Source organism: Lithobates pipiens, unplaced genomic scaffold, assembly GCF_037356315.1.
Source record: "Lithobates pipiens isolate NorthernLeopardFrog02 unplaced genomic scaffold, aLitPip1_a1.2 Scaffold_28, whole genome shotgun sequence".
NCBI classification, from domain to species: domain Eukaryota; kingdom Metazoa; phylum Chordata; class Amphibia; order Anura; family Ranidae; genus Lithobates; species Lithobates pipiens.
The window spans coordinates 186,567,632-186,593,523 of record NW_027507789.1 but is presented as its reverse complement, the minus strand read 5'-3'; the positions used below and the strand labels follow the sequence as shown (position 1 = coordinate 186,593,523).

Below are 25,892 nucleotides of genomic sequence, written 5' to 3'. Positions count from 1 at the left end.
ATTCAACCTTACTAACTATGTAACTATGCAAGTTCGCTGCTTTCAAAATTCAACATATAAACATTCAGACGGCGTTCAAAGTACTGTATTTCACTATATAAACTCAGTTTACTGTTAAAAAAAAGTGTAAAATGCAAAACTCTGGTGGGTGTAACAAGATGTCCACTTGCCGCCTTCTCACTGTATCCTTACAGTGGATGACTGCAGGGTGTAGCAAGATGGCGGCGACTAAACGTCACTTTCATTACACATTCTGATGGGTCGCCTAATCTGACGAAACACAAGCGCCCGAAAATACTCATCAACCAATGACATAATTGGTTGTTAGGACGCCAGCAACTAGAAGGTTGTAATGGTGCACAATGAAAACCTATAACTTGGTGTAGCCAAAAGGCAGATTTGATACATCCACTGGCTTGTATAGAATTTGTGGGCAATTTTTAGGCATTTTGCCAAGGCACCCCTGAGGAAACCAGAGGGCATCCTTGTTGAAAAAGGCAGATTTTAGATTGATAACCTTATCTACATTTTACAGTTTATATAAAATCTCGAAGACGGATGGCTGTCTTATCCCACAATTAATGCCCCTATTCATTGCTGGTGATTGCCATTCCTGGACCTCTGGAATCAATGCTTATTTCTCCTGTACAGCATCACCCATGAGGACATACCTCTCCCAAAACTACCACTGCTTTCAGAAATCAGACAATGGGAACTACCTGAGCTAGAGAGGAGCATCCGATGTGTCAGTTAAAAGATCTCCTAATACCCTTTGAAAAAAACATTCATTTCAACCTTTTGAAGACCTGCTAAACTAGGCGAAGGTCTGCAGAATTGATGGTACAAATTTGCTTACAGTTTTTGCACGCCATTCCAAGCATGCAGGTTTTACACCTTCCAGACCCCCAGGATGAAAATGACTGCTGAGATAGCCAGACCTCTGTGTTATCTCTGAACTTGTGTCCCTGACTATAGTGGATCTTCAATCAGGAACTTGAAGAGAGAACAGTTTGGGAAGAAAGGAGGGGGGGGGGGGGGGGAGAGAAGCAAAAATAGTACAGGAGTGGGCGGAGGGGAGGAGAACGTGTTATAAGCAGGAGGTGGGGTCCCTGCAACACTGATCAATGCAGAGTCACAATTATTTTTAAAGGAAAACTCCAGTTAATGTAGAAATGATCAAACAATTTCTACAAAAAGCATTCTGTTGTTTGATGGAATAAATGAAGGAAACCTTTTCCAATTCAGTCTGCAGTCAGCCGTGTTTTCTAAATCTGCAAGAAAAAAGATTTTCTTTCTCTTGCAGCCATGGAAGCAGTATTCAGCTTCTACAATAGCAGTTCCTCTTGTTCTCACAATTGGCTCTCTGCTTGCTCCAGAAGTCTGCACGAATCATAAGGATATTTATTTATTTTTTCTTAAATAACAAACATGTTATACTTACCTCCACTGTGCAGCTCGTTTTGCACAGAGTGGCCCCGAACCTGCTCTTCTGGGGTCCCTCGGCGGCTGTCTCAGCTCCCTCCCGCAGGTGCTTCTCAAGTTCATGCGAGCTCCCTCGCATGGTGAGAAGCATATGCAGGCGCGCTCCCGTGATACAGCCGGCGGCTATAGCTGCACGCTGTGTCACACGGCCCCGCCCCCGGCGCTCCGCGTCAGTGGATGTGATTGACAGCAGCGCGAGCCAATGGCTGCGCTGCTTTCCATCCATCCACTCCAGCCAATCAGCGGCCAGGCTGAGTAGTGAAGAGGAAGTAGAGGACGAGCGCGGGACTTTCGAGGGGTGAGGTAAGTAAAACGGGGGGACTGGGGGTGCAGGCAGTGTCAGATGTTTTTTCACCTTAATGCATAGAATGCATTAAGGTGAAAAAACATTTACCTTTACAACCCCTTTTAGTTCAATTTTTTTTAATCTGAATTATATGTGATGGATCAGAACACAATAGTCTAAGTTGGTGAAGTAAAATTAGAAAAATATATACATAAAACTATTTTTCAGAAATAAAAAAAACTGATAATTGGCATGTGCGTATGCATTCACCCCCTTTGTTATGAAGCCCATAAAAAGCTCTGGTGCAACCAATTACCTTCAGAAGTCACACAATTCGTGAAATTATGTCCACCTGTGTGCAATCTAATTGTCACATGATCTGTCATTACATATACACACCTTTTTGAAAGGCCTCAGAGGCGGCAACACCTAAGGAAGAGGCACCACTAACCAAACACTGCCATGAAGACCAAGGAACTCTCCAAATAACTAAATAATGTTGTTGAGAAGTACGAGTCAGGGTTAGGTTATGAAAACATATCCAAATCTTTGATCTCTAGGAGCACCATCAAATCTATCATAACCAAATTGAAAGAACATGGCACAACAACAAACCTGCCAGGAGACGGTCACACACCAAAACTCACTGACTGGGCAAGGAGGGCATTAATCAAAGAGGCAGCACAGAGACCTAAGGTAACCCTGGAGGAGCTGCAGAGTTCCACAGCAGAGACTGGAGTATCTGTAGATAGGACGACAATAAGCCGTACGCTCCATAGAGTTGGGCTTTATGGCAGAGTGGGCAGAAGAAAGTCATTATTTTCAGCACATTTTTTATTTTTGCAAAAAAGGCATATGGGGGACTCCCAACATGTATGATGGAGGAAGGTGCTCTGGTCTGATGAGACTAAAATTTAACTTTTTGGCCATCAAAGAAAACGCCTGGCATCTGGCGCAAACCTAACACATCACATCACCCAAAAAACACCATCCCCACAATAAAACATGGTGGTGGCAGCATCATGCTGTGGGGATGTTTTTGAGCCTGGGAAACGGGTCAGAGTTGAGGGAAAGATGGATGGTGCTAAATACAGGGATATTCTTGAGCAAAACCTGTACCACTCTGTGTGTGATTTGAGACTAGGATGGAGGTTCACCTTCCAGCAGGACAATGACCCCAAAGATAAAGCAACACTTGAGTGGTTTAAGAGCAAACATGTAAATGTGTTGGAATGGCCTAGTCAAAGCCCAGACCTCAATCCAATAGAAAATATGTGGTCAGACTTAGATTGCTGTTCACAAGCACAAACCATCCAACTTGAAGGAGCTGGAGCAGTTTTGCAAGGAGGAATGGGCAAAAATCCCAGTGGTAAGATATGGCAAGCTCATAGAGACTTATCCAAAGCGGCTTGGAGCTGTGATAGCTGCAAAAGGTGGCTCTACAAAATATTGACTTTAGGGGGGTGAATAGTTATGCACACATTTTCTGTCATTTTGTCCTATTTGTTTGGTTCACAATAAAAAAAAAAATATTCAGAGTTGTGGGCATGTTCTGTAAATTAAATTATGCAAATCCTCAAACAATCCATGTTAATTCCATGTTGTGAGGCAACAAAACATGAAAAATGCCAAGGGGGGGTGAATACTTTTTCAAGGCACTATATATATATATATATATCTGATCTGGGTTGAGTGCATTCTTGGTAGCCTACATATTTCTTGAAGGGCACGTTTCATTAAAAATGTTGGTAGTGTTTCATAAAAAGACCCACATCCTACCACCTTGCCTTCAATTATATAAATGTACAGTACATACAAGTCTAAATGCCACAGAATGACATTTTCACTGGTAAAGTGGAGCTATAGGCAAAACTATTTATTATTTTTTTCATTTTGGATTGAGTAACGGAGAGTAATAACTCCTGTCAGATTTGTTTTCATCTTCTGTCTCCCATTGGGGAGATTATCTTAATTTCCTGTCCCATAACCAAACAGGAAGTGAGTGAAAATCCCTACAAATTAAGGGAATTTCTTGGGGACCCCCAGGTCACCAGAACTAGTGTACCCATTGGAAGATATACCCTCTATTACTTTTCTAACCCAAAATGTGGGATATTCTTTTACTTTCACTTTCAATGATAATAGGTAAACAGGACAAATCAAGAGGGGTGAATCTCCTTAGCGGGGGCACAAGCAGCAATAAAAACCAACTAGCGTTCTTTTCCCTCTGCACTCTGTCCAAAACAAAATAAATAAATTGCCTTAAGTTATATTTTAAGGACAACCAAGGCTTGGCAGCTATTACAGTCTAAGGCCCTTACTTACCTTCTTTCAGCCTGTATAATAGCTTAAAGCAAACTTAAACTTTAAGTGTAGATCTGCTTACTCTCTCCATGTCTATCTGGTATTTGGTAATGTTGGTTACCAATAAATCTTTTTCTTAACCACTTCCCGACCAGCGCACGACGATGTACGTCGACAGAATGGCACGGGCAGGCATATTGGCGTACATGTACGTCCAATATTCGATGCCGCCCTGCCATCGGGAGCGCGCCGCCGGCGGCGCGCTCCCGCGCTGGTCGCGACCCCCGTGAGTCCGGTCGCGGGACCCGCGGACTCGATCGCCGTCTCACGGAGCGGCCGAATGGAGGAAATGCTGTATAAACAACATTTTTCCATTCTGCCTAGCAACTAGTGACGCTGATCTCTGCTCCATGTGATTGGAGCAGAGATCAGTGTACACTAAATGAAAGCCCAACCCCCCCACAGTTAGTAACACACCCCTAGGAACACTTAACCCCTACACTGCCACCCACTGGTTAACCCTTTCACTGCCAGTGTCATTTACACAGGAATCACTGCATTTATATAGCAGTGATTACTGTATAAATGACAATGGTCCCAAAAATGTCCGATGGGTCCCCGACAATGTCGCAGTCACAATAAAAATCGCAGATCGCCGCCATTACTAGTAAAAAAAAAAAAAAAATTATTAATAAAAATGCTATAAAACTATCCCTATTTTGTAAACGCTATAACTTTTGCGCAAACCAATCAATAATCGCTTATTGCGATTTTTTTTTACCAAAAATATGTAGAAGAATACGTATCGGCCTAAATTGAGGGAAAAAAATGTTTTTTTATATATTTTTGGGGGATATTTATTATAACAAAAAGTAAAAAATAATGCGTTTTTTTCAAAATTGTCGCTCTATTTTTGTTTATAGCGCAAAAAATTAAAACCACAGGGGTGATCAAATACCACCAAAAGAAAGCTCTATTTGTGGGAAAAAAAGGACGTCAATTTTGTTTGGGAGCCACGTCGCACGGCCGCGCAATTGTCAGTTAAAGCGACGCAGTGCCGAATCGCAAAAAGTGGTCTGGTCTTTGACCAGCAAATTGGTCCGGTCTGAAAGTGGTTAACTTCTAAAAACTTGTTTGATTAGTGGTCCTAACTTTGATATCACCTCCAATAAATACGATTATATATGTGAAATACCTTGTTATCATGGTTACTATTCTGTGTGTCTTCTAGGTGTCCTTCAGCCCTTCTCCCCTCAGCAGACTTTCCTCCCTTGTTTTCATGGAAATTTCACCATTGATTGCAAGAGAATCACATTCTGTTAGGTGCTGCTAATTATACTAACTGCAGGGTAATTAAAAAAGAGTTGGTTGTAAATTTCTTTTGATGTAATTACCATGATGTATACAGTGACTTCAGCTACTTCGTATTTCGAATTTCTTAATTAAGCCCAGGTCCCTATGGGGAGCTGAATTCCAACGGCCACAGACAAAGCTCCACGATGTGATTTGTTTCCATCGTTCAGTCTTTTGATAATTGATTGCCATAAATAACGCTGGGTAATGTCTGACAGCATCTACATTATTGAACATTTGTGTAGTCCCTTGGCAGTAATTTTGGTCATAACCCATCCTCATATGCCTTGGCTTTCATCTTCTAAATCGGCATGTTCTGTTTTGGTTAATATGTGGTTTTTATGGGATAGTATGACTTCTCTAGGTTTCCACCAATGTGCATGTCTTTTTGAATGATCAAAATTGATTCTTACACCCAAGGATAATCAAAAAACTTGATATGATTATCATGTATGCCATGACGTTAACCTTACCTGTCTTCCAATATTACATAATTTTATTCACAACCTACCAGTATGTCTTTGGGGTGTGGGAGGAAACTGGAGTACAGATCCCACGCAGGCACAGGGAGAACATGCAAACTCAAGGCAGGTAGTGTCTTGGCTGGGATTTGAACCAATGACCCTAGTGCTCCAAGGTGGAACCACTCAGCCACTGTACTGCCTGCTTATCAATGACAATGTAGCTTGGCCAAACCTAACATTCTCTGGTATCGACAGAATAGTCATTGTAGAAAAACCATTGTTGGATTATGCTCTGGATAACATGCCTGTTATGTGACATTATGGCTTTGTCTCGCTGTGCTTGATCATCAAGGGTATGTTTGTGCCAATCTGGATTTGTGGTGCCTCTTGGTGTGCCTAGTTTCCTAGAACCAAGTCATGTCTTCTAGATTGTAACCTCTAACGAGCAGGACCCTCTGATCCCTCTTTTATTGAATTGTATAGTAATTGTACTGTCTTCCCCGTTGTTGTAAAGCCCTGCTCAAACTGTTAGCGCTATATAAATCCTGACTAATAATAATGTCTGTCAATGTTTCCAAAAAAGGTTTAGGGCAAGGGTAGACAACCCCCGGGAATGGTGCCACAAGCGGCACTCGAAGCCTCTTTTGCCGGGCACTCGACTCCCTCCCCAGTAGCACAGGGAAGTGTCAGTGAGACACTAATGCATTCCGATTTCAGAATTCCCCACGCCACACCTGCACTGTGCCACCACACATTTTAAAAGATGGGAAACATTATTTGGCTCTCTAACTTTGCTGTAGCTGCGCTCGTCAGCTTTTGTGATTGGGAAGAGATTGAGTGCAATTCTCCTGGGGGGGGGGGGGGGGGTGTTTCTAGGAGGAGGAGGACTGTGGAGGAAGATAACTCGTTTGGATGCCACTACCAATCTCAGAAAGAAGGGATATCTCTGTGATTGAGAAAACCACAATCGGGGGACAGTTTGTGGAATTACACTTGAGCTTCTGGGAACCTTGGTGAAATTATTTCTGAACCTCAGCGTCACTTACTACTGAGCCCCTGCACTCTGTATTCGGCGCAAATCGCACCCAAGGTTTGCTGCGGTGGGGGCCCAACTTATGATCTTCCAACAGGCCCACCGCTTTCAGAAAGTGCCCCTGACCTGAGCTCATCATTGTGCATCCATTCCAGATGCTTGTAGGTGACATCACATGCATCACATACAAGCAAGTGGGCTGGATGCGAGAGTTGGATCAGCAGAATGAGTGTGACAGGACAGGTAGATGTCTCATCTCAGCTTACTTTCTCCACTCTGCATATCACGCATATCATACATGAGAAGAGGGTACAGCAGTGTAGCAGAAGAGCAGGAGGGTACAGCAGTGGGCAAAAATTAGCAGAAGGGGTTCAGAGGTGGGACAGAAGAGCAGGAGGTACAGCGGTGGGGCAGATGTGCAGGGAGGTACAGTGGTGGAAGAGATGAGAAAGCTTCAGTAGTGGGACAGAAGAGCAGGAAGGTACAGTGATGGGGCAGAAGAGCAGGGGGTTCAGTGTTGGGCCAAATGAGAAGGGGGTTCAATGGTGGGACAGAAAACGGGGGGGGGGGTAGAGCAGTGTGGCAGATGTGAAAGGAGGTGTATTTGGGTGACAGTTGAGCAGGGGGAACAGAGGAAGGGCAGAAGAGCAGGGGGTACAGAGGTGAGACAGATGTGCAGGAGGTACATTGGTGGGGCAGATGAGAAAGTGGGTTACAGTGGTGGGGCAGATGAGCAGATGTGTTCAGTGTTAGGACAGATGAGAAGGTGTTTCTTTAGTGAGACAGAAGAACATGGGGATACATCGGTGGAGCAGATGTGCAGGGAGGTACAGTGGTGGGACAGATGAGAAAAGGAATACAATCATGGGGCAAATGAGCAGCAGAGTTATAGTGGTGCGACAGAAGAGCAAAAGGGTACAGTGGTGGGGCAGATATGCAGGAGGTACAATAGTGGGAGGGATCAGAAGGGGGTTCAGCAGTGGGACAGAAAAACGGGGGTACAGTGATGGGGAAGATGAGCAGGGGGGTACATAGGTGGGGCAGATGTGAAAGTAGGTGCATTGGTGGGACAGATGAGCAGGGGGTTACAGTGGTTGGGTAGAAGAGCAGGGGGTACAGAGGCGGGGCAGATGTCCAGGTGGGTACAGTGGCGGGGCAGAGGAGAAAGGAGGTACATTGGTGGGACAGATGTGCAGCAGGTACATTGGTGGGACAGATGTGCAGGAGGTACATTGGTGGGACAGATGTGCAGGAGGTACATTGGTGGGACAGATGTGCAGGAGGTACATTGGTGGGACAGATGTGCAGGAGGTACATTGGTGGGACAGATGTGCAGGAGGTACATTGGTGGGACAGATGTGCAGGAGGTACATTGGTGGGACAGATGTGCAGGAGGTACATTGGTGGGACAGATGTGCAGGAGGTACAGTGGTGGGGCAGATGAGAAAGGGAATTACAATGGTGGGGCAGATGAGAAAGGGAATTACAATGGTGGGGCAGATGAGAAAGGGAATTACAATGGTGGGGCAGATGAACAGATACGTTCAGTGTTAGGACAGATGCGAAGATGGTTCAGTGGTGAGACAGAAGAGCATTGGGGTACGGCGGTGGAGCAGATGTGCAGGGAGGTACAGTGGTGGGGCAGATGTGCAGGGAGGTACAGTGGTGGGGCAGATGAGAAAGGGGGAACATTGGTGGGGCAGATGAGCAGGGGGTACAGTTAGAGGTGTAAAGGTACATGAATTGGGGCTCATCTAAAGTGTGGAGTTGCAGGAATTGGGGCTGATCTGAGGTGCGAGTGCAGGATGTTAATTTCTCACTAAGTAGTTTACAGCATTTACTTTATTAAAAATCCTTTTTGTGATTGAGAGTGTGAAGTTGACATTTTTTGTTATAAAATCGGCACTCTCAATTTCTCTCACTCTCAATTTCTTTGAAAATATTTTTCAGCAGAATGTGCTCAAAAGGTTGCCTACCCCTGGTTTAGGGATATCTTTTCTTTTTTAAGTGTAGCAATTCAACAGCTCTTGTAGAGGGTACAGTGATGACCATCAATTATACTGCAAATATTTTTGACATAAAATATTTACAAACATAATCTGACACTTGACAGTTCTGTTAGGTACTTTGACTTGTTTTGACTGTTGAAGGTTCTTGTTGTAGGCAGGGTAGGGCATCGCTCCCAATGCCAGGAGTTCTGCAGCAAAAATAACGAACGCCAAGTTCTTAGCACTTAAAAATAAGGTATGTATTATCCCAAAAGATGCACAGCCTAACATTACATGCAAAAGCTGTAAGGAAGCCTAGTGACAAACAACCCATTGTGCAATTGGCCCACCACGTAAGGAAACCATTTAGAAAGGAGAGCATTCAAAAACACATACTTTTCCCACACAAAACACTCAACTGGCAAAATTGAAGGAATGACATAACCATTCTCGCTGTATTTCCTTCTCTGCTATGGCCTGTAAGTGGTCCCCACCTGGCTGATAGCCATAAGAACACACTCACCCCCTCCATATCCATATCATGGCTAAAAGTGTTGCTTTCAACCTACATTGCCAGAACTTGTAGTTCAGTGCGTCATTTCCCCAACCCACCCTCTTCATCCTACAGAATCCCGGTCATCCCAATTTTATTATCTGTATAGGATCCCCTGGCCCCTTGTCTAGAAGACTCTGGGATCTCTATCGAAAGCTCAACTCCTTTGCAGATTGGGAAATAAGGAAAACAATAGGGAACCATTTTTCAAAAGGCAGGTTACTGTACAGGCCCAAGTTCCCCCCTTCCTATACAGATCATTAAAGAGTCCTTAAAGGAGTTGTAAAGGCAGAAGGTTTTTTATCTTCATGCATTTGATGAATGTTGTACCTGTTTATCTGTGACGCTGTCTTCTTTACAGCCAACTAAAACACACAGATCAAAGGCATTTTTCATCTCCAGAAGCCGAGGGGCCGGGATTTGGTATCACACACAGCACGGAGAGGAGAGCTTGGTTAAATTGAGACATGAGCAGAGGGAGTAGTCACACTCCTCTACATAGTCTCATAGGGAAGCATGCACAGCTGAGGCGGTCAATCATCTTTTGGAGGGTGGGGAAGGCCAGGCCTGAGATTCTGTGGTGTCCAGGTAACCTGTCAGAATTGATTAATGCAGATGACAGAGGGAAACAAAAACAAGAACACTAGGTGCTTTGGAATAGAGGCATATTACAGTGGTATATACCTTTGTTTATTTTTCATTTCAAAGGTTTATATCCACTCGATCCCTATTCCTAACTGCAGGTTGCCTTGCACATGTTAATATTTCCCAAAATGTGAACAAATGTTCTTTTACAGACTTTGAAATATCTGATATTGCATTGAGGCTGGGCTCACACTTTCCTGTGCTGGTTCCCTTCATCGCATCTAATTCGCAGGCAGTTCACACTGCTCTCTGCGAACCACTGCGGGTGTCAATAGAAAGGTAATGACGCCTCCAAATTGGTTCACAGAATGCAGTGCGAACTGTGGAATCGGATCGCATGGGGATCAACACCCTACAATCCGATTCCAGTGTGGATCAAAAAAAGGGTCCTGCACCATTTTGGTGCAAATGCGATGCGATTTCAGCCATACAAACTGTATGGCTGAATCGGTATCGCACAGACATCGCATTTGATGTGAACAGCAATGCGGTGCGAATCACATGCAATGTCTGACATCACACATGTCTGAACCCAGCCTGAAAGATCACTCCAAAAGAAGACATCTTGACAATATGCATTACAAATAGATATTTATCCGTGCCTGCTTAGTTTTCTTTAGTGTTCCTCAAAGTATTGAGTTTGTAGCTCATAAATGTCTTTTCTTCGAACAGGTTGCTCCAACAACTATTACCCACGCCCCATTACCCAGGGACCATATACATGCGTGCTGCTCTATATTTTCATGATTGTATGTAGTGTACAGATATGTGGATTTCCCTCTTGTGATTACATGTACTGTATATCAGGAAGGCAGCCAGCTGCTGAAATCAATTAGCCACACAGAGGGAGAATCTTTTTCTCTCGTTTTGAGCAGAGAGAGTTATGCTCAGCGAGAAAAAATAAAAACCCATCCAGTCGCTGTGCTGTTCTACCAAGTTGCATATTTACTAATAATTTATTGATACTGTATGGCCGGCCCATTCACACAAGACGCATTCACACTGATACAGTGATTTGCTCGTCTGTGGATCATATTAAACATGCATCAAAATGGAGCATGTGCCTTTTGATGTCTCTTCCCATTTTGCTGTGCGTTTTTGTGTTCCTGTTCATTCATCTTTGTCAACTGTTCCCGATTTGGAACAATGTCCCTCTGTCCCTCTCTCCTCCTCATTTGTCCCTTATTTTGGTCTGATCTATATAGTTGTATATAAAATGCACTTTTTATCTTTCAAATAGTGTTTCCTAGAGCTAAACCTTTCATCCCATTTCTAAATTGCTGCATTTGGAAATTTCAAAAGCCAGTATAAAGAAATAGAAGTAGTTAAAAAAAAAAAAAAGATTTTTTTTTTTTTTTAACTCACATTTAAGGCAGTGTAGCCAGGGGTGTGTTGTATGCCCAGGGCTTTTTTTTCCCTCACAGAGTAGGTACAGGAACCCCCCCCCCTTCTGAGTTACCCCTTGTCTGCGCACCCAACCCACCTCCGAGCACTGTTACTTGATTCCACCCCCTACCTACCTCCCAGTACTTCCCCGTTTAGAAAATACAGAGATAAGTATCATTTTGTGGTGCTAAGTAAATTGTATGGAACAAGAAAGGCAGTAAAATCACCTGCAGCTAGCAACAATAGACCCCCCAACCACAACAGATCCCCTACACAACAATAAACCCCACCTTCGCAACAATTGACCCCCTTGCAACAAAATACCACCCCAGCAGCTATAGACCCCCTGCATCTACAACTGATCTCCCAGCAGCCAGAATCAATGAACCCTCTGGCAGCCAGCAATACCACTCCCTCAAAAGTAGATCCCTCCCAGCAACAATTGACCCCCAACAACATAAGACCCCCACGCAAAAAAAATTATTCCAGCAGCAATAGATCCCCCCAGCAGCCATCATCAATAAGACCCTCCAGTACTCCTTGTTATTACATACTGTACATTCAGTGGTGGAGGTGCCGGAACTGCGTTCCTCCACGTTCCCACTGCCTATGCCTACATAGTTTTGTTATTAGGTGTCCCTCATTCCCATCTCAAAAGGATGGGAGGTGTGTCTTTGTAAATCTTACAATGTGTGTTTACAGCACCAAAGTACAGTGAAGTATATTCCTTGTCTGGAGTCCCAAGAGACTCAAGGTCTTTCAGGTGTTTCTTTTGCTGTTCAGAGCGTTTAAACATTGTGACACGCAGGAACTGTACATGCTGAGATAAAGGACATATCCTGATAATGGAGGCATGGCCATGGCACCTGCAACATCTTCTACCAGCAGAGTAAGTCTTGACTCCAGGCATGAGTGGAATTACAGTAAAGGACCAATTCATAGACGGTTTAGAGTGAATGTCCATTAAACATCTTGTGCTGCAATGTTTTACTACATTAATCTGAGCCGGAGTTTCATGAACAGAGGGGTCACAGCTCAAGGTAGAAAGGAGCTGCACTTTATTAACACTCGTTTGCTGGTAAAGCGTCAGTGGGCGAAAGCCTCCCTCTCTTCAGCTGAATAATTTACTAAGTGCAGTGTTACAGCAAAATGAGACACGCGATGTTTGTGACCTCAGAGAAATGAAGAGTGTAAAATCATACATCAGTATGTGCTGATTCTCTGTTCCTCCGGGATTTTTTTCCCCCTATGGCTCCCGTATCGCACCCCTGCACAGTTTTTGTAGTTATATAACATCCTAACCAGCAAACTCAAGTTCCCCTTGGGTTTCCTTTTTTTAATATTAGAATGCATGACCTAACATGGGCAACGTTTCCATATTGCAATTGTGTTTTTCTGTCCTAATTAACATTGTAAAACCGTTATCTTTTTCACTTTGGCTGCCACTGTTTGATTTTTACATCTTTTTCTTTAATTCCTCTCCTTATATGTTGCACTGATTTTTGCTTTGTTCTGTAAACCTCTATCACTAAATGTATTTAAATGTTAAAACTAGATTGCACTAAACTTTTCATTCAAGCTTAAGGGAAAAGTAGCAGTTAAAAAAAAAAAAAAGCAACAGTGGGTTTATAGAATCATTTTGATACCTGATTACTTAATTATTGGAGTAACCATGGAAGTGGTCTTTTTCTCTACATACTCTATATCCAGGATGTAGTTCAAGGAGTTCCTTGTGCAGTCAGCAGTGGCACATCGTTATTAGACATGTGCATTCGTTTTCGTCCGAATGCATTTTCGGCCGAATTTCGGGTATTTTCGTTATCGTTTTAACATACGATAATGAATGTGCAGAATCCAAAAACCGAAAGATCCGACATAAACAAATGCCTTATTTTCATTTTCGTTGTGACAACAGTTCGATATAGATAGGAGATTCGACATGACACTGACAATAGCGATCTGTGTCCATCGAACCTGTGGTCGAATGTGCCTAACCTTAGCTCTATTAGTCCAAGATTATTTTACATAGAGAGAAAAGATTCGGCATTATAGAGACAATAGCAAAAAAGGTCGAATGTGCCTAATCTTACTCTATATTAGTCCAAGATTAATCGACATAGAAAAGATTCGACATGAAGATTTGACGAAGCAGTCGCCGCGAGTGGACATTAATGGTCAAATACTCTGCCCATAGGCTATATAAGAATTCTCATTTTGGTTGACTAGTAATAATAATAAATATAATCATATATAATAATAATAAGTTGTCATACAACATTAGAATTCTACTATAGCTTGTAGGTGGAACATTCGACCGATTGCGGCTTCGTACAGTTTAGCTGCTCCATCAAATAATCTTAGAACATTCGACAGACGCCATAAGCCTTCAATGACAGATTTGACCTTAATTAGTTCGGATTTTCGGACGAATGCATTTTTTAACAAAACATAAAAACAAATTTTGGGAGTAACTAAATAAATGAACTTTTCAGATGAAAACTAAATTCCGAAACAACATATTTCAGTGTGCACATGTCTAATAGTTATGCCACCTGTTGGTGCCATAGTCCCAGTACTGATGTAATTTGGCAGAGCCAAGCTCTAGGTTCCCTGAGACATGTAAATTACTTTGAAGCGTTTTCTCTTGATTAAAAAGATTGGACGGTAGAGGATTAATGATGTTGCTCTCTCCCATCTTTGCAAGTTAAAGTGTTTGTAAAGTCTAAATAATAAATTACTGCCAGACCATCTATTAGAGCTTGGCATACCACACTATGAAAGTCATTTCTAAAAACGAGCATTGTAAATACCTCTTTAGAGCCATCTTCATGGCTTCTGCGGGAGGGACCGAGATCTCCCTATGACGTCAACCGGGGAGATCACATGACCTCCCGCAGAAGCCATGTATCGGAGCTCTAAACCAGGTGCGAGTCAGGTGACTGGCCTGAAGATAATTATAAATGGGTATTTACAACACTCGTTTTTAGAAATGACTTTGATAGTGTGGTATGTCAGGCTCTAATAGAGGGGCTGGCAGTGACCATTGTAGGGTTTTAATTTTTAATAATAGGGGGGTAGAGACAGAGACAGAGACACAGACGAGAAGGGAGGGAGGGTGAGAGAGGACAGCTGCGGATTAGCGGAGGGACGCACTCTGACCACAGTGGTCAGGGCTCTGCAGCCCTGATTTTCATGGTCAGTACAGAGAAGGGATACAGGAAGTGGCAGGTTCAGGGAGTTTTTTTTACAGTTTAGAGTGGGTCAGATTATGCAGCACAAGCACTGTGCTGTTTAATCTGCTTTAAGGGATCGGGATCTGAATTTTTTATTTTTTTTGTGTGGGTTAACAAACACTTTAAAGTGAACCCACCCCCAGTCTATTTAGAAGAAGTAATACAATTTGTTGTACTTGCCTGCCTCCTTCTTGCACTGTTTCCCCTGTTTCAGTACTCTGTCCCCACCACCAGTCAGAACCCCATACCTACTGGATTTTTTTCTTCTTCTCTGCCATCCCAATGATGATGGTTGTTCCTCCTCTGGTGCGTTTGCCGTACCACATTACACTAATATGTTAAATTAAAAAAAAGCACAATCCTCACCTCACAAAATCTTGTTTTTTTTTTTTTTTTCCCTCCACAGATTAATGAAATGTGGTATGGCACATGCATCAGATGAGGTACAAACATCATTTGCCCTTGTATCTCACATGTGCCATACAACATTACACTCATCTGTTGAAAAAGGTTTGGTGATGTAGCCTTCCCAGGGAAAAGCAGGATGTAGATTCAGTTAAAAATGTGAGCCACTCAATTTTTTTTTCAATTGTCATACAGAATTTATATATTGGTAACAGTTTGCACAGCGCTTTACAGTGTTAAGGCAAACAGTACAGTTGCCATACAAATTAATACAAATCTGCTCGTTTGAGCTTACAATCTGGGAGGGTCCAGTGATACAAAAGGTAATACCTGTGGGAGATGAGCTGGTGGCGCAAATAAAAGAACAGTTGTTAGGTGAGGGCAGGATATGCTTCCCTAAAGAGAAATGTTTTCAGGGATCGCCTAAAATTGGATAGAGCAGGAAATAGACAGATTGGGGTAGGGAATTTCAAAGGATGGGAGAGGCTTAGGTAAAGTCCTGAAGGTGAGCATAGGAGGAGATGACAAGGGAGCTAGAGAGCAGGAGGTCTTGGGAGGAACAAAGAAAACAATTTGGTATTTCGAGGCTAGGATAGTGATGTAGCTGGGGGCTATGTAAGTGGATGGCTTTGCAAGTTATTAGTATTTTTAATTTAATTTGTTGGGGAGTGGCAGCCAATGGGAGGGATTGGCAGAGAGGAGTAGCAGACACTGAGCGGTTGGTAAGGTGGAGGAGTCTGGCAGCAGCATTCATGATGGACTGAAGGGGGGATAGCCTATGGAGAGGTAAGCCAATGAGGAGAGAGTTGCAGTAGTTGAGGTGAGAGATAACCAGGGAATGAATTAGAAACTTTGCGGTGTCATTGGTTAGGAATGGGTGTATTTTGGAGGTGTTGCGGAGGTGGAGGCGACAAGTTTTGGAAAGTGATTGGATGTGGGGCCGAAAAGAGTTTAGAGTCCGGGACTACACCTAGCAGCCTGGCATGTGGGAATGGGTTGATGGTTGTGCCATTGATCTTGACAGAAAAGTCAGGGAAAGGGGCACGTGGGGAGGAAATATTATGAGCCTGGTTTTGGACAGGTTGAGTTTGAGGAAGTGATGAAGTGGAGTGACAGTAAATTAGTGATAGGTGTGGAGACTGATGATGTGAGCTGAGGGGTAGAGAGATAGATTGGGGTGTCGTCAGCATAGATTACTTATGTAACGTTTGAACAGGCAATGTGTACAGCTGTGCATACACCATTTTTTTTGGGAGGGGGTCCACTTTATGTGGGTTGGTATCTGTCATACCTCCCAACATTTTGAGATGAGAATGAGGGACACCTACCAGCAAAGGTATGTAGGCATGGGACACGCCCCTGCCACACTCAACTGCCACACTCACTACTTAATGTAGAATTAACCCAAAAAAAGTTAATTAAAGCCACAAGGGCTTTCTTTTATCACTACTATTCCTTTATATCAGCTTTTAAAATTTACAAATGCAGCCATTTAGAATTTGGATGAAAGGTTTAGCACTGGGAAACACTTTTTAAAAGATAAAAAGTGCATTTTATATACAGCTATATAGATCAGACCAAAATGAGGGACAAATGAGGAGGAAAGGGGGACAGAGGGACATTGCTCCAAATCAGGGACAGTCCCTAGAAATCAGGGACAGTTGGGAGCTATGTGTGTGTGTGTTTGTATGAATGTCTAATATTGACAGTCTGCTTTGTATCGCTGGTGCTTTGATTGCCTTGCTTGTTGCATTTGATCATTTGTGTCTGCAGCTGCTAGTTTCCAGAGCTCTGTTTGCAAAGGCATTTGTTCTGATTGTGATAGTTTAGCTGCTGTTTCTGTATTCCCTGTGTGGATCTAAAATAAATAATTGTATCTAACAATACCATTGAAGGGTTATTGGGTGGAGGGAGTAACCTGTCTGTCGCTGTTTAATGTTCCCACACCTGACTGATGACACCTGGGATGAATGTCCAGATAATGGTGCCGACAGCATTATAAGTCATGGGACAACCAGCCCTTGTAGGACTGCATCTTTCAATGGATGTTGTTCAGTATTGCAGTGGATATCTATTAAGCTTTCTTGTAAGGTGTGGTTCATTCATGGCCCAGCTATTAACTCTGAAGAGGTACTGAAAAAACACAATTTAATTAAGTTGAGTACCGAACAATTAGATCTGTACCGGAATGTACATTGGTGTTAGATTTCATCTCCTCTTTTGAACACCAGACCCAAGTGAAGGATGTCATAGCATTAGGGGCCAATCAAGCTCTGCTGCACGCACATGTGCTGACATGGAACGTCCTGACAGGGGGAGAGAGCAGAGTTTCTGTGCTGCCGCTTCTTCTATTTACAGTCAGCGGTCTATGGACGAGAAGATGGCACCACTGTAATCCTTCCAACAGACAAAGTAGATTCCCCTTACAGGCTGTGATTCTCTGCAGGTGTATAAATCCCAAAAGTGGCTGGATAAAGATAAAATGACATGTCTTTTGGCAGATAAGACCATTTACTTCTACTTATTTAGCTGTTTGCCTTGTATTTTAAGGCATCTAGGAATTAGCAGGTAAAGAGTGAAGTCCACTGAATAGTAACATTTGCTGACCCTACCAGCTTTCTTCCTGACCCATCTTTTGGCCAGGCGTTTCTTTGCCTTTGTCCTGTTGTAATGTAGGGGCATCTGGAAACAAAAAAGTTATTTAATGTTTGTTCCCATTCACACAGCATGCCTAAAAATAATAAAACATAAATATTTGTTAAATTTTTGGTTGTTTGTTTGGACTCAATAGGCAGCTTAAAATGTTCAGAATAAATTGCAATGGTCAGTGAAGGGATACTTCAGGACACATTGGAGTAAAAATGCATTAACATGCAATGCAGAACCCATGCCTTAATATCTTTAACCCAATCGCGGTCCGAGGGCCACATGTGACCCTATTGTGTTTGGTAAAGGGTTACTTAAAGCGGGAGTCCGCCGGGAGTTCCGGCGTTTTTTTTTTTTTTAAAAGCCAGCAGTTACAAATACTGCAGCTGCTGACTTTTAAAATAAGGACACTTACCCGCCCAGCGTGCCCGCGATGTCGTCACCCGAAGCCGATCTCTCGGTCGTCTCTCGGGTGCTGCCGCCGCCATCTTGGGTATATGAAATCAGGAAGTGGAGCCTTTCGGCTTCATTTCCCGGTTCCCTACTGCGCATGCGCGAATCGCGCTGCACAATAAGGATGGTCCCGCTGCCTCTGGGATCCGTGTGTTTCCCAGCAGGCAGCGGGGGACTTTCGGAAAGGGGCGTAATCTACGCCCCTTTCCGCAGATAGCAATGCCGGAAGTGGGTGCAGATACCTGTACTGTACAGGTACCTGCACCCCCCTCCCCCCTGAAAGGTGCCAATTGTGGCGCCGGAGGGGGGGGGGATTCCAATGAGCGGAAGGTCCACTTTAGGGTGGACCTCCGCTTTAATTGCAGTAAAGTCCAGTAGTTTCAAGCAACATGTCCCTAGTTTCTGATGGTCTCCTATAGCATGACTTCAGTGTCCAACCACTCCAGTAGAATAATCTCTCACCATTTCCTCTAGTACAGGGATATGCAATTAGCAGACCTCCAGCTGTTGCAGAACTACAAGTCCCATGAGGCATAGCAAGAGACTGACAGACACAAGCATGACGCCCAGAGGCAGAGGCATGATGGGACTTGTAGTTTTGCAACAGCTAGAGGTCCGCTAATTGCATATCCCTGCTCTAGTAAGTCTTCAGTCTATGACCGTTTTCTGTAGCATTATATGTAATAAATATTATATGTCGCCCTTTGGAGACATTACAGGCCGCATTCAAGGTCCTCTTTTACCTTTCAGTGTATATAGCTAATGTAGTTTACAACGGATAATGAAAATCTGCCAGCTCAGTACAGCAGGGTTAATTATTGTACACATACCTGCCCCCTAATGAACCTTACATAGGTGGGAGCTAAGTAGGATTTTTTCAGTTTTGGCATTTTTTCTGAAAAAAGCTAGTAAAAAGGTAAGAAGCGACTTTTAATTTTTGTGCTGTGAATGGGGATATGTAACCAGTCGTACGTTATAAAGTAGGTGTTATCACAATTTGGCTACAATTAATGTAGGGGGAAGTAGCACTTAGCAGGCAGTTCATTGACCTAACCATTCTCGGCTGAATTTTAAAGCTTTCTTTGCTGCTTTATTTTCCCACTTTATAAAGGAAAAACAGATGTGTATATACACTAGACAGCTGTTTCATTTAGTCCAGGCAAACTTGAACATCAGTCCAAGAAAAATACAAAGAAACGACTGTTCTGGTAGTTGGGTTGGAAGGAGTTAAAATTCCTCCAGCATCATTGTGCCAGGCTGCTTCTTCCTGTCAGTGGGCCACCTGTCACAGAGATACCCCCCCCCCCCCCCCAATATCCCTCTAGCCATCTCTCCCTTCTGATCGGAGCAGGGCCTTGCTGGAATCCCTGGCACGAATAACCTAGCCGGAATCTCAGCGCTCAGCCTCCAGCAGCATCCTCATTGCAGCAAACCCTACACGGTCCCACTGTCAGTAAATGGAGATTGCTGCATGACATGCACAGGACGTACATCAGTACATTTTCTATTCTTTTTTTTATTTATTTTTTCATTTATTTTATATATTCTAATATGTTCCCAGAATCCATGTCACCGCTCCTTATATGGCAATGATTTTTTCCTCTTTGCGTTTCCATGACAACAAGAGCACTGCACCATTCATTAGCTCAGGACCGAACTGCATCCCTACGCCGCCTTTTGCATCTCTCTCCGTGCCGTTCTGCACCATCCCACTCCCCTCCTGTGTGCTGCCGTTGGAGGAGGGGGGGGAAAAAAAAAAACCGAGGACTGGGGACAGAAATACAAATTTCAAAGCCCTCTGCATCCTCACCGGGGGAGAGAAGAGCTAGCTGTGAAGTCACAGGGAAGCAGAGAGAGAGGAGCTAGAGAGGGAGGGACGTGTTTGTAAGCCAAGCATCACTGTCTGCTCTGATAAAGCCCACAGTGTTGACTCCTGGGAGGTCGGTATTGCTAGCCGGACCTGTGAGAGCGGAAAAAAAAAAAAAAAAAGAAGGACTTGCTTATTGGTGACTGTGAGACTGTGGAAGAAGAGATTATCCATGAGCTTGGATTGCCAGAGACTTCTACCTTCTTCCAATGTAAGTATCATTATCACATGAATTAAGGGGGTGGGGAAGCTACATGTGAAGCGGAGTCCTTCTCTAGGAGGATGCCCACCTTGTAAGCATGAATGAAACGAAGCATTTACCTTGGACATATGTTGCATTGCTGTCAATGAAATACTACCCTACACTGGCAATAGAGTTCACCATGTATCCTCTGTACAGTGTTGTCTCTTTTCCCCCATTACTGTACTGATAAGCATGGCATGAATTTATCTGTGAGCTTCTTAATAATGGAGGCCGTCGAGAGACGGGAAGCTTCTCAGCAGCTCCATGCTCCTGAGGACCAGAATGCACTGGGGTGCGGCACATAGGGGTCTGCACTCCTGTCAACAGGCTTGATCTGTTATCATCAGCAATTACTTGGACCTCATGGCATTGGTGAAAAGCCACTGTCTTTTCATTTTCTTTATATCATCAGACACCTGTTAAGGCCTTGAGCTGTTCCTATCTGGAACGCTCCCCTACAGCCATGAATATGGTAAACATTGGGTTTACATTGGGGTGACCTAAGGGTACACCTTCATCTTTGTAAATTTTTTTGATGCCTAAATCAGAGCTTGTCATTCAACATAATGACCTAGCCGGTGTTATTGCTTATATCTCTTCTTGCACAGAGAAAAACGGCTTTTGAGCCATTGCGTTCATCTAATCTTATCTGTTTGCACAGAAGGCCCAGCAGCCATTTTGTTGTCCGTCAAGAAATTGAATGATTTACAGGGCCACTTGGACCAAGGTGCCAAGATTATTTGGATGGATAGCACAGTTGTCCGTATCTGCACAGGAAATTATCTTTTTAATTATCTACTAGGAATGCTTCTTTTATTTCTCTCTGTTTTTGTCCCTGCACAGCAACCTTCATATACTTGCTCTGTTGATGGAAGCAGCCATGTTAATTGACCTCTGACCTCGGTGGTGATGCTCATAAAAGGCAAAGGCCTGTGCAGACGCTCCACTATGGACATCTACACTTTGCTTTTACAGAGCTAGCTTCCTTCTGGATTCCAGCTGAGAAAAATGGCTGCTCTCATTTACTTTACATTATGGTCTGTGGAAAAAAACGAAACGGTAGTCAGCCAGGAAAGAGAAAAATTTTGTGTAATCGTAGTTGGATGGTGCTCTTCTCGTATTCCTGGGGTGCCTAATACTTACATGGCAGTGAGATCACTTGCTGTGAATAAAAATATTTCTGGCTTTGCTGCCCTGTATACAGCACAGGAGCCCTAGAAGGGCAGCTTCCGTCTGAGGCTTCTCGCATTAGTTATATTGCTTTCTTAGCAAGCTTATTGCAATAATATAGAATAAATATTGAATATGGGGTGGATACTTGGCTGTAGTACTTTGTATGTTTGCTAGTGTTAAAGATGATCGATCACCTTCAGAGCAGGTATCATCCTTGCAACAAAAGGTGTTAAGACCATTAATAAACTGGCCACCTCACTAAGCCATAGTGTGCCTCATGCCTCAAAGAGCACGCTAACATCCGATGAACTGACAGGTTGAACATTGGAACAGCTGACCGAGTATTGGACTGTGTTTGGCCTCATGCCTAGCAGAGCCTGAAAGAAGACCTGTTCCTTTATAGAAACCTAGGACAGATTACAAAATCATAGACCGATTCTGTTTGAATCAGATGCCGGGTTATCATATCCACTTAAAAAAAATGATGGCTTTGTGGTTGAAATTGCATTTTAGTTGCATTTGCATTTAGTTACTGATAAAACAGTCATCTTTTTTCTGCTGCCATAATTCACTCTCGACAGGCTGGAGTGCTTCTTCCTTCTTTATACTCCATTTGTGTCCTTTGAAGCTTGCAGAGATGATGTGATTTCCTGGCATGTGAGCACAGCATTTCAAGCAAAGAACAGGCTCTAGCAGAAATGTTTATCTTCTGGATTGATTTTCTTTACCTGATCGTCGTGTTGTGCCATCACTAGCTTTATGGCTAAAGTGTGTGTATATATATATATATATATATATATATATATATATATATATATATATATATATATATATATATAATTTATATTAGTACAAATTGTTCCACCTGCTAAAGTAAAGCTGTGTACGGCAGCTGTTCCTGTGATTCACCCACTGCTGCTCTGCGCTGTATAGCTTTAGGGTGACACCACTTTTCAGAGCTTGTAGCTCTGCATATTGCTTTGTCATCCATCCAGCCTGTTGCCTACCAAACAGACCATCGGTGAGCTCCTGTCCTCCACGTCCTTTTTCCTTTTCTTGTAAACCTGCCTAAACACCTTTTCAGATGCATTTGTCTAAGACAGGGGTCTCCAAACTTTCCAAGCAAAGGGCCAGTTTACTGTCCTTCATGCTCTAGGTGGGCCGGACTCTGACCAGTGGGAATAGAAAATGCCCCAGCATCAGTGCACCATCATCGGCTTTAATGGGATGAATAGTGCCCCATTGTTAATATCAATGAGGAGAATAGTACCCTGTTGATTGAGCCAGTAGGGGGAATGGTGCCCCATCATTGGTGTCGGTTGGTGGAATAGTGCCCCAAGGGCAAGATAAAGGCAAGAAAAGTGCCGCATCTGGCCCCCGAGCCGCAGTTTGGGGACCACTGGTCTAAGAGATGGGCTAATAGTTCTATAATCTTGTGAAAGCCGACTTTAAAAACCTTTCTTCAATGTCTAGTTTATACGTATATGTACCTATGGGCTCCCACATTTGTTAATCAACCTTTGCTTCCTGAGTAGAGGTATCAAACGGTGATGTCTTCTGTTTCTCTTATCTCTGTGCAAGTTATCCAGACAGGGTTTGAATGAAATCAGTAGCTCTTCTGTAGTCTTTTCTGTAGTCTCTAAAAATGTGAAGTACCCACACTTCTCCTGGCAAACGGACCCATGTGTTCCTTACCTAGGCTGGCAGAGCTCAGTGGATGTCTGTTTTGAAGGCATTTTGAGGGAGGTAATATGGCGTGCCTGGCCTTGAATATCTCCCTAATGATGCCAATAATGTGAGACTCCTGTTTGAAGTGTCAGTACCCATTGCTGTTAGCTATAATGCCTCGTACACACGGTCAGAATTTCAGACAGCAAACGTTCGATGTGAACTTGTTTTCGGAAAGTCCGACAGTGTGTATACTCCATCGGACATTTGTTGTCGGAATTTCCGCCAACAAATGTTTGAGGGCAGGCAAAACTTGTTGTGCTATTTTTCTCGGTTCGTTGTACGTCTTTTACGTCACCGTGTTCTTGACGTTCGAAATTTCCGGCAACATTTGTGTGACCGTGTGTATGCAAGACAAGTTTGAGCCAACATCCTTCAGATTGTTGTTGGAAAATTCTATTGTGTGTACAGGGCATAAGGCTTGAACTGATGGACTCAAACAGCAGGCTCATCATTACCGCCTTCCTTCCCTTTTCAGAACAAATGATCAGCCAGGTTACACAGAATTGTAAGAGATGTCTGAAGGGCTCATTATCAGATCCTGCATTAGGCCATGAGATTGAGGTAGGATTGGGGAATTTATGGCTAACCCACATCTATAAATCCCAGGATCATAATTGGTGGATTCTATTCTTCATCATGGATTTAGAGTTCTTAAAGCATATCAAAACCCGAAAAACAAAAATGTAACATACTAAAGCTTCTAAGTCCACAGATCTGGTGTCTGCATACGTTTTTTTTTTTTTCATTTTTCAGTACAGAAAGTACCTGTTGATCTTGCCAGAAATTGAGTGACCTTGTCACTTCCTGTGAGCTTTTAAAGAAAGCACAAAGATCCACTTGTTTAAACTACTAATCCCAATCCTTTATGTAATGGATATTAAGGCAGATGTGTTTTTGAAGCCCTGCCTGTATAACAACCATAGCTGCCCCCCATATATGCAGAGGGGAAAAATGTGCAGATGTGAAGGGACCGAGGAAGTATGTTAATCACAAGATCTCCAGGTGAAAATGAACGAAAGAAATTCTGAAAAAAAAAACAAAAACAAATTAGGTCACTTCATGTAAACTGCATTATATTACTTTTTTTATTTATTTTTTTGAGTTTATATATTTGTCATATTGGCTGAAGAATAGACATTGAGTGGTATTCATCAAAATGGCATCAGATTAAAATTCTGCTAGAGATCGTACACAAGATAATGTTTTAAGACATGACTGACAATCTCCAACATTCGAAATAACCGTATATTTCTGTATTAGACACTTAGAGTAGCCTGTACTATTTAACATGATGAATCTGGCATTTACTAAAATTGTATTGTGCTTATACTCTATGCCTGTTTAATATAATCAAATCCAGTGACGTATTAGTATTCCCATGCAAACTGCATGTAATTTCCAGTAACCGACTCAGATTTTACAATGCCCATGAGATACATTCATCTGTGCTTTAGGCTGATCGGTTCTATAGAACGATTGCTGCATGTTTGTGAATGTAACCCATTGATTGTGTTGTGATACAGGAACCCCCAGTCTGTCTGAAAGGTCACGTGGTATGTACATATTTGGTCTTCGCACAGAAGTGGGATATTAAGATCAGGAAAGATGCGGTTACAGTGGTAGGGTAGGGAGAAATAAATCCGGTTCTTTCTATCTCTTGCCTTTTCCTGTCAAGGCAGGACTTCCCAGCTCCTTGGCTTGTCGTGGTCTCTAGTATTTATTGCATTTCAGCCTCTTCATCTGCACTTCACAGTGTACGCAGATCCATTGATATAGGTCCCTGTGTCCCGAAAGAGCTCACAATCTGATGTCCCAGCCACACACACATACTAGGGGCAACTTTTGAGAGCAATCCAATTAACCTACCTGTATGATTCTCAGATTATTGGAGGAGGGGGCTGGAGAAAACCCATTGATATATAGGGAGAAAATACAATCTCTTTCCAGGTGGGATTTAAGCCCAGGAGCCGCAAGGCAAAAAACATCTACTTCTGTACTTAGCCCGTGTACTGCTCCCAACCTCAGGTCACTGTCTGGAAATCAACCCTCTCCATAGGGAACACTCCATTCCTCCATTAGTAACAATATTTTTGGAAGCTTTAAAAATTAGGAACTTTGTGTGACCTTTTTTTCAGCATATCATAGCTGTTAGTAGTGGCGCAGAGGGGGGAGGCAGCACAGACACTCCACATGGGCTTTCAATGAACTTGGAGAACAAATGTGTATTTCCAGGGAACACATATGTTAAGATTATTTTATTATTGCAGAGTTTACATCGTAGTATTTTTTAAGTAGCTCACACTTACTGTACCTTATTTCTGTTTTGTTACACGCTTACATATGTAGATGTTCCCTCTTTTGACAGTTGGTATTTTATTGCAGTCTCTTAGATTGAATAATCATATAATTATATAAATATAAATGAATGCAAGATTTAAAACGAAACTGCAGAAATTACAAAAAAAAACTACCCTTGCTTTGGGGCCTTTTTCCTCTCCTTGCCCCAAAGGTTAAATGCTTAACTGTTGGGTATTGGTTATAAGGTGCCATATGTACCTTATGGTATTCTATTTCAGGCTCTTCCATCCGAGGGCCAGATGCTGCCCTTTACTTGCTTTTATCTGGCCCTTGGGGCATTATTCCCCC

At 43.0% G+C, this 25,892-nt stretch overlaps 1 protein-coding gene across 8 annotated transcripts in view; it reads left to right on the top strand.

The window, feature by feature from the left end:
- The window catches only part of TANC2 (tetratricopeptide repeat, ankyrin repeat and coiled-coil containing 2), a 703,225-nt gene that overhangs the window by 506,378 nt on the left and 170,955 nt on the right, over positions 1-25,892 (top strand). Inside the window, exon 1 of one of the 8 annotated variants that reach the window (XM_077460133.1) lies at positions 19,942-20,309. The exons of the other annotated variants lie outside the window; for them this stretch is intronic. The gene's annotated coding sequence lies outside the window, so the exon portion shown is untranslated. Of the gene's footprint in view, positions 1-19,941; positions 20,310-25,892 lie in introns of those variants that run through there. 8 annotated transcript variants of the gene reach the window in all.